The 17,231-nt window shown below is 42.6% G+C and overlaps 1 long non-coding RNA gene across 3 annotated transcripts in view; it reads right to left on the bottom strand.

The window, feature by feature from the left end:
- Positions 1–16,372, bottom strand: part of LOC147020151 (uncharacterized) — a 99,691-nt gene extending 83,319 nt beyond the window's left edge. For 2 of the 3 annotated variants that reach the window (XR_015061658.1, XR_015061660.1), the window contains exons 1-2: positions 16,101–16,372; positions 4,433–4,546 (exon numbers count right to left, since the gene is read on the bottom strand). This is a non-coding gene — a long non-coding RNA (uncharacterized LOC147020151). The remainder of the gene's footprint in view (positions 1–4,432; positions 4,547–16,100) is intronic. The other variant, XR_015061659.1, reaches the window with a different exon arrangement.
- Between the last annotated feature and the right edge of the window lie 859 nt (positions 16,373–17,231).

The raw sequence follows: 17,231 nt of genomic DNA, 5'->3' as shown, positions 1-17,231 counted from the left end.
TTTTGCACCCTTTATACAGACATATACTGTACAGTGTAGATATATACAGTCCACACCCCCTTTAAAAATTTCTCACCTTTTCTTACCTTATAGCCGGAATTAAATCACACTTTTTCCACCTGTATTTACACATCGTAACCCACAACTACCAAGTGAAAAACAAATTATACAAATTTCAGAAAATTAACGAATAATACAAAACTCGAACATCTTGGTTGGATAAGTCTCCACCCTTCTAATAAATTAGCGCAGGTGGAATCAATCACCTTGAAAATCACACACCAAGTTAATTGGCCTCCACCTGTGTTAAAATGAAGCGATTCTGATTCTTTCAGAATAAAATCAGCTGCGCCTATAGGTTTCCTCTGCTGGGTAGAGCATTTCACAGAAAAGACTCAACACTGAGCCCCAACGAGCTTTCAAAAGAGCTCGGGGATAAAGTTGTGGAAAGGCACAGATCAGTGGATGGGTATAAAATATTTCAAAGGCATTGAATATCCCTTGGAGCATAGTCAAGGCAATCATTAATAAGTGGAAGGCATATGATACCACTAAGACCCTGCCTAGATCAGGCCGTCCCTCCAAACTGGATGACCAAGCAAGGAGGAGACTGATCAGAGAGACCACCAAGAGGCCAATAGCAACTTTGAAAGAGCTTCAAGCCTTTATGGCAAAGACTGGTCACTGTGTGCATGGGACAACAATATCCTAAGTACTCCACAAGGCTGGCCTACATGGTAGGTTGGCAAGAAGGAAGCCATTACTCAAAAAATCCTGAAATGCAAAACGTTACGTTTGGCACAAATACAACACAGTACATTACCTAAAGAACACCATCCCTACTGTGAAGCATGGTGGTGGCTGCATCACATTACAGGGATGTTTCTCTTCATCAGGATAGAGGGGAAAATGGAGCGAATTACAGAAATATCCAAGAGGAAAACCTGCTGCCCTTTGCAAGAAAGTTGAAATTTGGACCGAAGTTCACCTTTCAGCATGACAATGACCCGAAGCACACAGCCAAAGTTACACTGGAGTGGCTAAGGAACAAAAAGATAAATGTCCTTGAGTGGCCAAACCAGAGCCCCGACAAAAATCTAATCAAAAATCTGTGGCTTGACTTGAAGATTGCTGTCCATCAACACTCCCAACACAACTTGACTGAGCTTGAACAGTTTTGTCAAGAAGAATGGGCAAATATTGCCCAGGTAAGGTGTGAAAAGATAGTAGAGACCAATCTCACCAGAATCACAGCTCAAATTGCAGTCAAAGGTGCTTCCACCAAGTATTACCCTTGGGGGCGGGGGGGGAGGGTGGACACTTATCCAACCAAAACGAAAGATATTCTCGTTTTGTGTTTTTAATTAATTTTCTGAAATTTGTCGAATTTGTTTTTCACTTGGAAGTTGTGGGTTACAATGTGTAAATAAAGGTGGAAAAAAGTCTGATTTAATGTAATTTAATTCCAGGCGATAAGGCAACAAAAGGTGAAAATGTTGAAAGGGGGTGTAGACTTTCGAGATTTACACTGTAATACATATGTGTACACACACACACACACACACACACACACACACACACACACACACACACACACACACACACACACACACACACACACACACACACACACACACACACACACACACACACACACACACTGAACTCTCAAACCAGTTTCCTTTCTCAAAGTTTCAGTGGTGCTGACTGGATGGCTTATCAGCATCACCAAATACAAGGCTCTGCTGGTTAGGCCTAGGTCACATTTGCCGTGGGGTCTCCAAAATCTGCAGCCACTAGCAATTCTACGGCGGCCGCAGTATTTCCGCGGTCACACAATGTAGCAGTCACATATGTTTTTATTTTTCGGGTAGCCGCAAGGCATGTTTATAAATTGTGGAGACCGAAAACGTGGGGTGCCGTACGGTCTTTGATTTGATGTCGCACGGTGACCTTAGGGCATCCCTACGGCGGCAATATAATTTTCAAGGCAGATGCAAGGAGACCTCAAGGTGCCCGCAAGGCGACCCAAATGCGAACGTGCGGCCAGACGGACGGTAACGAGTGGGTATATATACTAGTCCTTTTTTATTGAAATAAAAATCTACCAGTATATATATATATATATATATATATATATATATATATATATATATATATATATATATATATATATATATATATATATATATGTATATATGTATATATATATATATATATATATATATATATATATATATATATATGTATATATATATATATATATATATATATATATATATATATATATATATATATATATATATATATATATATTTATATATATATATATATATATATATATATATATATAACTGAATATACTATAACTATAATATACCGTGGTCCCCCAGAATCCGAACGGCCAAGCTGTTTGAACAAATTGGAATCCGAACAATTTTTTCGAGAAAGTTTGGCCCTAAAAACCCAATACATTTTTTACAACCGAACACAACGTGGCGTTCATGTTTGTTCACGTGTCTCCCCCACCTGTTCGACCCACATCTTCGCGCTTTGTTCATTCAGTTCGTCGGTGGAAGTACTCAGTCACATTTGCTCTACGGCGAGGATAAGGCGGCCGTACGGCCTCTGAATTGACAGAAACGTGCAGTGGCCGCAGAGAAAATGAGGTGGCCTTAGGGTGGCCCTACGCCGTTTGGCTATATTTTACAGGCCGGAGGGGCGCTGTGGAATCATAACTGCGGAGTTATAACTTTTTTCATTTATGCGCTCCCCGTAGCAATTCGACAAAGCCAAGCTATGACGTAGATGTGTTCCACGTTGACCGTATGTAGGGCGTACGGTGGGCTTGCGTTTTCCGTGCGGCTGCCGTAAGCTCTTCTAAATGAAAAATGAATTTTCCCAACCCCCAAAAAATAACGGCACCCCCACGTTTTCGGTCTCCACAATTTATAAACACGCCATGCGGCTACCCGAAAAATAAAAACATGTGTGACTGCTACATTGTGTGACCGTGGAAATACTGCGGCCGCTTTATAATTGTGAGTGTCCGTACATTTTGTAGACCCTCCGGGCGCCGAGCAAATGTGACTTAGGCCTTACCTCATGTTTTCACCTTCATTTTTTCTTTTAATCATCGTGTGTTTTAATTAACAAAAAAAGCAATCCGATCACGTGGTGTGACGGACTGTTGGGCAGGGATTGAATTTCACAGCAAAACCGGTTGTAATTTTTAATATCCATGATTACGTCAGCCCGATGTGTTTGATGAAAGTGATTGTGGTTCTGGGGGCATCATGTTTGATGAGCTGCCCTGGGGGCAGCGTTCTCACAGAGTGCACGAGCGATCGAAACCCAGGCCGGAGCTCGAGCCTGTGTGGGCCTTTGGATGTGGCGATTGTACCAGTTAACATACAATCCACCACCACCGAAGGTCATTTACTCATCCTATTTTACCTTAAACATGGGGAATTTCAGTTTAAAGTGTCTTGAAAGTGGGTTTTCTTTGGGTCCACGAATGGATTAATTCACTTTCCATTATTTCTTATTGGGAAAATATTTTTTGAATCCGAAGTTTTTGCAATCCGAACAGCCTCCTGGAACGAATTAAATTGGGATTCTGGGGGCACCGCTGTATAGGCAAACACCTATACTCCGATCTCTAGCGGTAGCGCACGGTGGACGCACGGTCGACGCAGACTGCCACGGAGGCCGCACGTAGGTGCACGGCGGGCGTAGGGGAACCGTGCGTCGACCTTGCGTTGCCCACAGGTAGTCACACAGACCGCAAGGCCACCATACGGCGACCGTGGAAATAGTGCGGCCGCCGTAATTTTTTGGGGGTTGGGAAAATTCATTTTTCATTGAGAAGAGCTTACGGCAGCCGCACGGAAAACGCAAGCCCACCGTACGCCCCACGTACGGTCGACGTGGAACACATCTACGTCGTAGCTTGGCTTGTCGAATTGCTATGGCGAGCGTCGAAATGAAAAAAAGTTATAACTCCGCGATTTCATTCCACGGCGACCCTACGGCCTGTAAAATATAGCCAAATGGCGTAGGGCCACCCTGAGGCCACCTCAGTTTCTCTGCGGCTGCCGCACGTTTCTGTCAGTTCAGAGGGCGTACGGCCACCTTATCCTCACCGTAGAGCAAATGTGACTGAGGCCTTAACCAGTTGCATAGTCTCCACTTATTGGACATGAGCAAACAGAGCTCTATCTCCATACATCTCCATGGGATTGTACTGCAGCCAATGCCAGGAAGAGAATTAAATTCTCAATTTTATAGACAGGTCTACTCCAGACAGGGAACATCCATGAGCAGATTCATCGAACACTTCGCTGTGAAACATGAGGATTACATTATCTACAAAGAGTCAGTTTGCGAACAAAATCCAGACGAGATAACTCGTCGACAACCACAACATTACCTTTTGTCTGTCTCGACAAGAAGCTTGTTGCACCATATAAAGTTTCAAACATCTTCATGCAGTTGGTGATTCATCCCAGAAAGGCACACCTCTCCTTGACTCCACAATAAACTGCTGAGTTCAATTAAAACAAGTTATTTCTTACTTTAATATTTCACAAACAATACATTTTACACATTAATTGGATTGTCAATAAAGTTTTATCTTGTGCAAAATGTATTTTATGATTGCTGAAGAAAGTTTGTTTTGCAACGGTCAACATAAAGAATCAGTATGGTTCTCTATAATCGAGTTAAATAACAAAGCACAAACATATAAAGTTCCTTTCATACTCAAAGTTCATTCGTACCAGTTAACATGATGCTATTCCTCAGTTTCAGGGCTTGAAGATGATAAAGAACAGAACAAAAAGGAAAAAGGAATGTGAAGAAAGTGATTGTTGGAGAAAGATCCCTGGCCTTTTCATATTTTTTAATTCAATGTCGAGGTTCGTGTGACAGCTAACACACAGAATGTCCAACAAGGGGAGGAGACAAGAGGAGCAGCAGATGGAAGGAAAAAACAGTGGGGAACAGAGACATGAGATCTGTGCACAGGGTAAATAAGATGGGACAGCACAAGGACTTTCAGGAAGGAAAGCAGGGAATTTGAAGGAGGTGGGTTTGGGGTGGATTAACAGGGGTTAAAAAAAATCATGGTTTTGGATGGGGGAAGATAAAAGATGGTGGTGAACGGCTGTTTTGAAGACCTTAAGGTAAGAGTGGGATTGAAGAGAGTGTGGGAGCTTGCTCCAAAGACAGAAAAAAAGAGGAATGAAAGAGTGAAGGTAAGCAGTGATTCTTGATTTTGGAAGTTTTACCAAAAGGGGGTTGCTGGTAGACCTTGAGAACCCTGCAGAAATATCAGGGGGACATAATGCAGACAGAGCAGGGGAGTGAGGCCAGAGAGGAGACGGTAGAAGACAGAAAGAGCACTGACCTGCCTGCAGAGGGAGAGTGAGAGAAAGACCCAAAGACCCTGCGGACAGACCCAAAGACAGCCTCATCACACGAGATACTCATGATCCTAAATGCCTTGGTTTCTATAACATGAAGCTGAGAAAGGTGAGAAGCGGGAGCACCAGCCCAGAGGGGAGAGTAGTACTTCCTCAGGCTGCAGACGAAAGCTTTGTATGTGGTCAGGAGCTCAGGTGTGCCAAGGAAGGACTTTGCATGACCGAGGATGCCCAGTCGGCAACTGGCCTTGGAGGCCAGCTTGGAAATGGGGTTTTCCCAGGAATGATCATGGCAGATAGTGAGACCCAGAAGCATGAATGAAAGGACTTCTTCAAGAGGATTGTTGGGAAAGTAGATGAGGGAGGGGGGGTTCCAGACGGTCCTTTCAGAGAGACATCGAGAGTATAAGAGTGTGAGATTTGTCAGGAGAGAGTGTCTTTGAAGAAATATCTACAAGTCTTCATCCTAAAGAGAGACAAAAAGACATCTTCAGAATAGCAGCTACTAGGGATCAATGAACAAAAGATGTGGGCAGTGTCCATACAATTAAAGATGTAAATGCTGTAGCTCTCTTGAAAGAGGATGAAATCAAGGTGCAGAGGGCAGCAGTACAGAAGGTACTCCCACAGAGTGGGGTTTCAGTTTTCTTTTAATTTGTGGGTTTTGCAGAATGAAGTGTTTTTCGGTGGCCAGAGTGCAAATCCTGCCACCAACCTCCGAAAAAAAAGGTAACCCAACTGCAGGAGGATGTCCGCAGACAGGTGGGCACGAGAAATGGAAGGCTATTGGCTCACAAGGAGCTCCTCCACCCTTTGACAGGTTTATTTTTCATCCTGCAAGGTGTCAAGATCTATACACCCTCCTCACCAGAAAACCTGTTGGGGGAGATGGTTTAGTCGTTGACAACCCAACCATGAAACAGGTTAGTACAGGTTTACATGATACCGAAAGCAAGTCAAAGATCTAATATGACTTGACCTGACAAACAATACTGCTGAAACTGAACAGAAGAATTTACAAGACCACTGTGAGACTGGCTTTGTTATAGAGTATCGTATGGAAACTTGAGCAACAGCAAAGAAAGAGGAATAGAAACTGGATACAAATGAGATGGGGATGCTATGATATGTGGAGACACAGAGAAGAGGATATGTGGAGTGACAATAAATGACAAGATGAAGGACCAGTATATCAGGGGTCAGTGAAAGTTGTGGAAGCATCAAAGAAACTAGCCAAGAAGAGATCAAATTGGTTTTGTCACCTGATGAGGAGAGAGAAAGAGAAAGAGAAAGAGAAAGAGAAAGAGAAAAAGAGAAAAAGAGAAAGAGAAAAAGAGAAAGAGAAAAAGAGAAAAAGAGAGAAAGAGAAAAAGAGAGAAAGAGAAAGAGAAAGAGAAAGAGAAAGAGAAAAAGAGAAAGAGAAAAAGAGAAAGAGAAAAAGAGAAAGAGAAAAAGAGAAAAAGAGAAAGAGAAAAAGAGAAAAAGAGAGAGAGAAAAAAAGAGAAAAAAAGAGAGAGATATAGAGAAAAAGAGAGAGAGAGAGAGAGAGAGAGAGAGAGAGAGAGAGAGAGAGAGAGAGAGAGAGAGAGAGAGAGAGAGAGAGAGAGAGAGAGAGAGAGAGACTGACTTTGACTTTCATTTTCATGTCCTTTTTTTAAAAAAGGTATAAAGGATAAAAATTCAATAAAACAATGCAAACGATTATATACAAGAGTGGAAAAAAAGAAGAGAAGAAACCAATTCAATTTTCAAGTAATCAATAAAGCATTGAAACAGTTTATACACAAGGAACACCCCCAAAAATACATTAGAGAGTGGAGAAGAAGATGATAAGAAGAGAGAAAGCAACACAGGCTCCACACGTACCGCCGGAGACTGAGCAACAGCCCCTTGCGTTTGCACGTGCGTGCCAAGCGAGAGAGAGCGAGAGCAAGAGAGAGAGCAACTTCTCCCCTTTGTTACGAGAAAATTCAAGTTGTTAGTACAAGCATCAAAATAAATAACCAGGAAAGGATGGGGTAACAAAGAGGTAATATTAAATTTATAAATTGATTCTTGGAGCACCACCAACCATGCTACATAAGGATTGTTTCACACACCACCGGTTTTTAAATAAAGCAGGATCTTGAGTTTCAAACTCAATAAGAACACGCGACGTAACCAATGCTTTTAAAATAGTTAAGACGTCATCAGCTAAAACATCAGTGTTCTGCAATTTTCGCTTCCTCGATAAATAAATGGCAAGTTTTGCTTCAGAATACAAAAAGTTTGCTGAAAGACTTTCATTTTTACATTGATACAAGACATTAATATAAAACCAAATATAAAAATTACCCCCGTGTGGGGGTGACGGTCATCTCTATAATACCACAAGTTCTCAATGTTCAGTTATGACCGAAGACTACTGCGCAGTTCTACTGTGAAGCTCGAACTGAGCAGTTTGGTTAAAGATGACTCGGCATTTTGGTACACGCGCACAAAATTATATTTTGAAAATAAATGCCGACGTTTACATTTCGGGTTTTGAAACTTTTGCACCTTCGGTGGAAAATGTATAAATATAAAAGGCTAAAAATGTGTTTTATAGCGAACAAAGTGAACTTAATACTTAACGCGTGCACGTGAGAGAATAGGAAATAACAACAACAACAACAACAACAACAACAACAACAACAACACAATAGCCCTGGCTATTTTGAATCCATGTCATGAGCTATGACTTTTTGCTTCCGGTTATTGTTAAACGCTGTGCGGTGTATAAACACGATTGGGTTTTATTTCTATCTTGTGAATATTACTTCACGCGTCCACATGAGAGAATAGGAAACAACAAAAACAACACAATACCTTGGCAATTCTGAATCCATGTCATTGGCAATGACCATTTTGTTTCCGTTTTTTGTTTTGTTGCTGGTTTTTTTTGTTTCCGGTTTTTTTTCATGGGGAATGATGCATGCTGGGAGATCATGACCGGAAGTGTTTATTTATTTATTCAATTATTTTTTCCCAAAGTTAATTTTACTAGTACGTGTCCGTAAAAAAATATATATAATAATAATAATAATAATAATAATAATAATAAATAAATAAACCACACAGGCCGTTTCTTCGCTCTCACGTGCCCGTACGTGCGTGACCCTTAAGTTCGATATTATTCGCAGTTACGATTATTCGCAATTTATTTTGAATATCCAATTATTCAATTAGCGCCAACGTATTTTACCTTTTCGCAATGTCGTGGCAAGGAAAAACAAAAAGAGAAGAGAAGAGAGAGAAAAAATATACTTCCTGGTTCGGAGCATACCAGCACTCTGATGTTCCCAAAATTTATACACCGTCTAATCTGAAAACGATCATAACTTGGGCCATTGTGTTTATCTATAAATGCGCATATGAAATCGAGAAATTATTAGAATACACGAAGTCATCACTCTCCGGAAGCCTGTACGTTGTAACCTGTAATGGGGAGCGTGGCTGAGCTTACCTTCCCTATTGGCCACGCCCACGCAGCAACGCGTCTTCCCATTGGTTTGGGAAATAAATGGCCATAACTTGGGAAGCACTTGTCCGATTAATATCAAACCTTGAAAAGGCACATCCTCAGGTCCCAGCAATATATCTGGCAAGTTTCAATTAGATCGGACCAGAGGTTGTCGAGAAACAGCGGTCACACACACACACACACACACACACACACACACACACACACACACACACACACACACACACACACACACACACACACACACACACACACACACACACTGCTGGAATTATATATAGATACTTCCGAAGGTGATTTTTTCATGACAGGAAGTGTTTATTTAGTATTTAACATTACCGGGAGTGATTTTGAAACTCTTTCCGGAACTTTAAATTTATTTTATTCTTGACCAGAAGTGATCGTATATTTATTTATTCAATTGTTTTTCCCCCAAAGTTAATTTTAATAAGGATATCTCCCGCATCATCAAAAAATATTTTTTAATCGTGATTTAGATTATTTGTTCGCTGATCCCGAATCCAGGCCGAAGTAACCGGAAATTGCGTCAAAAACATCAGCTGTGCGGCGCTTACATGTACCACGGTATAGTTGGCAAGTATACAGTGGTGAACAAGTTTTATGTAAAGTCAGAAGCGAATATAAGAAGAATTCTACGTTCGCTTCTCAGCTTTGCCTATTCCATATTATTTATATTTCATTTCTCCTTCCTTCCTTCTTTGCAAATCGCATCGGCGTTTTTGGCCATCTTCCAGATCACGTGACGATCAAACGGGAAGGAAATTCAAAAATCTGTCTGGTTAGATACAAGATAATATTTTTTACTATCATAATCAATAAACAGTTGCCAAATATCTTGTAGAATGTCAGACGAGATAGGTTTTGAAAATGGCGATTTTTATAACTTACGTGACCTCGTGACCTTGACCCTGACCTTGAACCCGAACAAAAGTTAAATTGTTGTGCAACACTCATCGACCTCGACCCACATACTAAGTTTCATCAAGATCGGAAAGAAAAATTGTTGACGGACGTACGGACATTTGGTCCGGCTTTATTGGGTCATATCGGTAGAGATGACCTAAAAACACAATGTGTAAAAGACAAACCGAGCCCCCGGGTCACACGTGACATGATTCCAAAAAGCGAGGCCATCCTTGAATATTCAATGAAAATGTGAAAAATGGTCTCCGGGGTGTCGCAAAAGGGGCACAATTCCGAGTTTTCAAGACATATATGGTGGGACAGGACGTTGCAAGGCAGGATGCTGTGCGCCAGCCGCCACTGCAGATCGCCCGAGCGCTTGACAATAGGTTATCTGTACATCACCTGCCATTTTATTGCAGTGGAATGGTTAGCTTGAAGCAGCGCTCGCCAATGAGCTTGTGGCTCTGCAGGTTTGTCAGGAAAAAGGGTGAGAACACATAGATTGTACACTGAGGATTTCTCCATCTGGTTAAAGGGCATAAAACTTTGAAATAAAATTAACAGATTTGGGAAAGGACATTGGGAAAGATGGAGGGCATCTTCAATGTCTGGGTCCCATTTTAACCAGGTTTGCTTAAAGGTCCGTAGGATCACAGAGAAAATTCTGCCAATAACTCTGATGGACCTCACACTGGTGGCCACGGCAATGTCAGCAGCTGGCTTCCATATATGTACAAGGGGGTTCCTGAGGTGTTCAACTCTGGTAACGCCAACATCAATAAACTTTTGCATAAAAGATCTGTCACTACAGACCCCATTAAAAAAAGGATTTAAAAATATTGGTTCCTTTAAAAACATCTGAAGGGAGTAAGCACTGGTATCACGGCGAAAAGAAAACGCCTGCCATGCTTCCAGCATGCTTCGGTAAAAAAGGGGGACCGATGTCATATGCACGTGCTTCGGTAAAAAGGGGGACCGATGTCATATGCACGTGCTTCGTGTTGAGAAGAAAGAGCTCGTCACCATAGCCAAGTTTCCCAGCTTGCTTAAGCAAGCAATGGGCAAAGGCTTTTCATGGGACGTCGGAGTATAGAAGCCTTCGTGCTGAGAGGAGGCGGAAAGCCATCACTTTGCTCGTTACCTCTATTAGCCCCTGTCCACCCTCTGGAGTCGGTAGGCTAAGTATTCCTGGCCGGAGCCAGTGCTTTCCCCCCCAGAAAAAGTCCACAAAAAGACTTTGAAGTTTTCTTCGGATAAAAGCTGGGGCCTGCAGTGCCTTAAAAACATGCCATAGCATTGATGCCGCAACATTATTAATGACTAGAGTACGACCCCGGTAGGAAAGCTGCTTCAATAGTCCCCTCCATTTTGTTAACCACTGCTAAGTTTTGGTAATCAGCGATTCCCAGTTTTTTGAAATAAAAACTGGAATTCCAAGAAAGACACCGAGGTAGTGTATTCCTTCATTGGTCCATTCAAGCTGCCCTGGCAGGGTTGGAGGGGGAGTCTCATTCTGTGGACCTAAATAAAAACCTTTGCTCTTCTAAATATTAACTTTAGTCGAGCTCGCCAGGCTAAATTCCTTGACAGACTCAACCAAAGCACGAACATTGTCATCTGAGTGCACAATTGCACAGAGATCATTCGCATAAGCAATGGCTTTTACGGGATTTTCTAACGGTAGAGGATAAAACCCTTGTAGCCATGTGCGTAAACGATGTAGTAAAGGTTCAATTGATAGGGAGTATAGAAGGCCAGACAGGGGGCATCCTTGACAGATATCTCTGGTTACAGGGGAGGGCTGGCTTAAGATGTTATTTACTTTGAGCACACTAAAAATATTATTATACAATAGTTTGATATAGCAAGTAAAATTTTCCTTAAAACCAATAAAACCCCCATAAAACAGCAAAGAGATAAGAATGATCAATTGTGTCAAAAGCTTTTTCTTGGTCTAAAAACACCAGACCAACATTTCTCTGTTCAGCAATACAAATATCGATCATGTCACGGACAATAAAAATACTATCGTGTATTGCCCTTTTAGGAATGCAATAAGATTGATCGGGGTGTACAATCTCCTCAATCAAAGGTTTGAGGCGGTTGGCAAGAACTTTCGAGAAAATCTTGTAGTGCGTGCAGAGGAGCGAAATGGGACGCCAATTTTTAAGTTGCCGGAGGTCTCCTTTCTTAGGTATGAGAGCGAGTGTGGCCCTGCGACAGCTAAGTGGTAACAAGCCTGACCGTAGGCCAGGAGGTCAAGCAGCTCAGGTCCCAACAAATGCCGGAAGGCTTTGTAAAACTCTGCAGGGATTCCATCAAGTCCAGAAGCTTTACCTGTGGGCAAAGTTTGCAAAGCAATAGAAAGTTCATCAAGAGGCACTTCCTTGTCAAGTTTTTGACATGCAGATTCAGACAAGGTGGGCAAAGAGGTGGTTAAGGAACGAATCATGTCTTCCTTAGTGTTTCTGGCACAATACAAGTCAGAAAAGTATTGTTTGGTCAAGCTCCTAATGCCTTTTGGATCGTGTATTGCTCGGCCTCCTGGTGCCCGCAGCGAGGTTATTTGCTGGTTTCTCTTTTTTTGCGCTTCTAACGCAAAAAAAAACTTGGAAGGAGTATCGATAAAGCTGTAGTTCTCCATTCGCAGCCTTATTAGAGCCCCTCTGGCTTGTTTTGTACAGAGTTGAGCGAGGAGGGCTTTCTTCGTTGTTAGTAGAGAACTAGTCCTTTCAGCACCGGGAGTTTGAAGGCTTGACTGGAGAGACAATATTTCTTTAACAATTAGAGATTGCAGCGCAGATTCATTCTTGGTACAAAAGGAGCTATATTGCTGGCAAAAGGTCTTGATATGGGTTTTCGCATTGTCCCACCATTGTGCGAGGCAGGAGTAGGAAGGTTTCCGTAGTCGTAAAACTTCCCAAAAGGCTCGGAAGGCGACAGGAAAAGCGTCATCTTGCAGAAGACTCGCATTGAAGGTCCAATGGGCAGTGCCACGATTTCGAACTGGGGAAAGTATATGAAGAACAACCATGTGATGGTCCGAAAAGCCACTTGGGGTGATGTCAACATGGTCGATAACATTTAAAGTCATTATTGATGTAAAATCTGTCTATCCTTGCAAGAGATAGCCGGCCATTTGCACATCGGCACCACGTGTATTGTCGTGCAGATGGGTTCTGGAGTCTCCATACATCCATAAGGGAGAATTTGGACAAAGCCCTCTTTAAGGTGCCGTACTTGGTGGGTGGGGCTCTTCTCCATTACGATCAAGGGTGGGATACAATGTGCAATCAAAGTCCCCACACAGACAAACAAGACCATCAAAAACAAGGTGTGTGAGGGACATTTCTAACTGTGTAAAGAAAACTAGTCTTTCAGTGCTCGTACTGGGTGAATATACATTTATTAAAGTGTGTTGATAACCATTATAAAGGAAATTCTTCTTCTTCTTCTTCTTCTTCTTTTGGCTGCTCCTGTTCGGGGTCGCCACAGCGGATCATCCATATGATCCGCATAGTGATTTGGCACATGTTTTACGCCGGATTCCCTTCCTGACGCAACCATTATAAAGGAAATTAACTGAAACTAAATGCCCTTTAATAATCTCCTTAAAAGTGACATTTTCAGGACAGAAAGAGGGATTTAAATAAATAGCCACTCCAGCACGAGGACAGGTCAAGCGACTAAAGACCACTGTCCTTTCATGATGCGAGTCCATTCGCTCGAGCACGAAGAGCTACATCTTGTCTCTTGCAAAAGAACATCAAAATGTTTTTGCTCGACAAGCAACTTTACCTGAGCTTTGCACAGGGGTGAATGTCCCCCATTTATATTTAAGGTTACAATAGAGAAGGTCATGGTGTAGGTAGGGAGGGTTTGTCAGGTAAAAGGAAGTTGGGTTGTGCTTGTAGCTCTTTCCGAGCTTTCAATACACACTTCCTAAAGGCCCGGTCACACCTTGACGTTTTAGCCAGCGATGGCAACGTATTAAAATGTATGTAAAACGCTGGTTTACGTTGAACTTTTGATGTTTTTTTTTAAGATTCGGACGTATTCATAACGAGTTGGTCGTATGCATAACATATTAGTAATGGACACAGAACGTTTCGTTGTGTTATAGATAACTTATACCAACGAATGCTGAACCTGTTGTCGGCCTACACAACCGATGCCCAACGATAGTCTAACTTCGGCATAGCGCGTTGCACGCATCGCCGACGATGTCGTGACGTAGCCTATTAAAAGGCTGACGCACAACGATTCGAATCATAACTGCCGTAGAAATGGAAGTGTCAACATCGCGGTCACACCTTGGCGATCTTGCCAGCGTATGCCGACCTAAGAAAAATGTGTCTAAAACGTTGGGGCACGTCAAATACGGTATGAGTAAGTTTGGTATACGTGAGTAGAACGCTAAAGTACGCTATCATACGTCGTAGTAAGTAGAGTACGTCAATAAATTTTAAACATGTTCAAAATTTTACGACATACTCGGCGTATGACACACGTTCCGCATGCGATGGGGATAGGTTGTACACACGATATGTGGACGCTTACACACGTCCACAAAGGCTACTTATAAGCTACTCATAAGTCGAAACACGTCGTGGTAATGTCTTTTTTACGCGAAACTTATTTCTAACTTATGTCTGACGTGCTTTGAACCAATTCTTTACGTAGTCCCAACACACATCGACGTATGTAGACGTATTCCAATGACGTCTTCCGGTCGACAAAAAAAAAAAAATTAACGTGTTTCTCGGTTACAACTGCCATATAAAGACGTGTTCCCAGCGGTTTTGGGAATTGGTATATAAAAATGCTGTTCATAAAAGGGGAACCCAACAGTGTTTTCGAGTCCTTTTTGAGTCGATGTCCATGTCAGCAGTAACAGTATCAGTATCAGTATCAGTAGTAGTTTGTTCATGTTGGCAGTAGTAGGTGAGTGTGAGGGGGAGGGTGTGGGTTATGATGGATCGTCCTTGCGTCCGCGTGTCCACGGGTAGGTTCATAGGCTGCCACTCAACGATTTAAATGGCTGCATCTCCACTATTGAAAGTAGACGCTTGCGCTCAACAATTGGATTTTTTTTACACTCAACGACTTTTAAACGGTACCACTCAACAATTTTCATTGTTTACAATGAACGATTTAAATTGCTGTCACTCGCCTTTGTTTTTTGACGCTGGGGTTTGGAAATTTGAAGCGTTTCTTCTGAACGTGTTAAAACGCTCAAACTCGACTATTTTAAATAGACGCTGCCGATGGACAATTGGAATCATAGCCAAGCTAGACATCGAAGTGTGAACATCCTCGTCATGCCGAAGAAAAGTTTGAAGAATGCTGCAAATAAGTGTCCTGGCCCTGGCCGTGGACGCTGACGCAAGGACGATCCATTATACCGATGTCTTTCAGCCTATGAGTAACTTAAAAGTAACGTCTGTCGACGTGTGGCAACGATCGCGTAACGTGCCAACAACACGTTAATCATAGGTTAGAAATAAGTTTCGGGTACGCTAAACATTACCTCGGCATGTCTCAACTTATGATTAACTTACAAGTAGCATGTGTTGACGTCTGTCAACGATCGCAGACCGTGCATACAACTTGTGGCCAGCGTAGCGGAACGTGTGAGTCATACGCCGGCATACGTCGTGAAATTTCAAGCATGAAAAAATTTGAGGACAACCGAAAAGTACAACGTTTAAAGCCAGCATACAACGACGTATGGCAGTGTTTTTCAGCGTGCTCTCAATGTTATCAAAACTTACCCATAACGTATTCAACGTGTGCCAGCGTTTAGAAAAAAAATTCAAAAATCGGCATACATTGGCTGAAACGTCAAGGTGTGACCGGGCCTTAAGGCAAAATACTTGTGACTCAGTCACACCAAGTTGTTCAGCCTTGAGAAGGAGACGTCTTGAAGAGGTTATAAAGCCAGACAGGTTCGGGAAGGTTATAATCTTAACGTTTTTCTTTCGAAAAGTGTCCTGAAGAAACTGGAGAATTTCCATGGGTGATAAATCATCATCACCCTCCAGTTCCTTGGCTATTGCTGGGTCGTTCCAGACCTCGCTACCAGCATAAGAGGCAAACAAGGCCCCATCTGAGTCGTAATCCGAATGGTTTTTATTTTTCTCTTCACACACTGAAGTCGATGCTCTCACAACGGGAAAATCGTCTTCTGCTAAAGGTGAAACTGTTTCCACAGCGGGAGTTTTAAAGACCGTAACAGGGATTACCGTTTTTGTATCGGAGGCTTCGCACTCTCCCTCTGGGGCTGTTACTTCTTCCTCCTCCATCACCTCAGACACTTCGTCCTCAGCAGGGCGCGTGACGAGAGCATGTTCGTGGTTCTTGATTTTAATGTCAGTGACCGGGGTGGTGACCACCACATCTTGGGGCGTTGCGCTCGGTCCTTGTTCGTGAGAGGAATGAACGGAAACGTCTCCTCCCTTTTCAGCGAACACACTGAACCTATTCTGCAGCAGAAGACCAGCTGCAGGAGCTTCTGTTTCTACAGAGATGCCAACTTATGGAAATCAAAATTAGGGAGGATTTGCAACCGACACCAAATAATGTGCGCGCAGCGCACATCTCGAGCGCGGAGCGCTCGACCCTTGCGGCGGGATCCAGGGCCCGCCTTAGGGCCCTGGAAGCTCTGGGGTTCTAGACGCTCTCTAGTGCCCTCTGAGCCCTATTTTGGAGCATTTAACATGTTAAGAATTCCCACTTTTTGAACAAAAAAGGGGAAAATTGTGCACTTTTTAATGTTACATGTATGTTAATATTAGTAAGTTAGGGGACAATCAAAGATTAACAAAAAGCACAAAAGAAGCAATATTTTTCTTACCTTACTGGCTGGTACTACTGCTGCTTGCTTTTTCCATGGCAGCTTTGCTGAGTGACAGCTGTGTGGCTCTTTTAGCCCTTCTGATTATGTCTTTGCTGTATTCTCTCTGGTAGCAAGGGGTGCTATGAGCTAGTGTTTCAATTAAGAGAGCTTCCAGGGTTTTGACACTCAAATTGGGACGAAATTCAGTATGATTCTTCCGTACAAGACTGAGTGCCCGCTCACATGATGCGTTCGAATGAGGAATGACCAAGATTCCCTTCATCACTTTGCTCAAATTAGGATACTTCTTGGCACCAGTGCAGGGATCTGTGAGCTGTGAAATCCGATGCCACTGCTCATCCACTCTCACTGTCTCAGTAGCAATTGTAGCTATGGAGGCGTCTGCCTGGCAGTGAGCGAATTCACTCTCAAGACTGTCTATGTCACTATCACCGCCACTGAACAGACAGGGGAATTTCTTGATGAAAAACTCCACACAGTCAAACCCCACTTCTTGGTGTAGCTTAACATCCAGCAC

Source organism: Eptatretus burgeri, chromosome 9 (assembly GCF_056783735.1).
Source record: "Eptatretus burgeri isolate ZD-2024b chromosome 9, Ebu_testis_v1, whole genome shotgun sequence".
Classification (NCBI taxonomy): domain Eukaryota; kingdom Metazoa; phylum Chordata; class Myxini; order Myxiniformes; family Myxinidae; genus Eptatretus; species Eptatretus burgeri.
The sequence above is the reverse complement of the archived record's forward strand: the minus strand, read 5'-3'. Positions and strand labels throughout refer to the sequence as shown.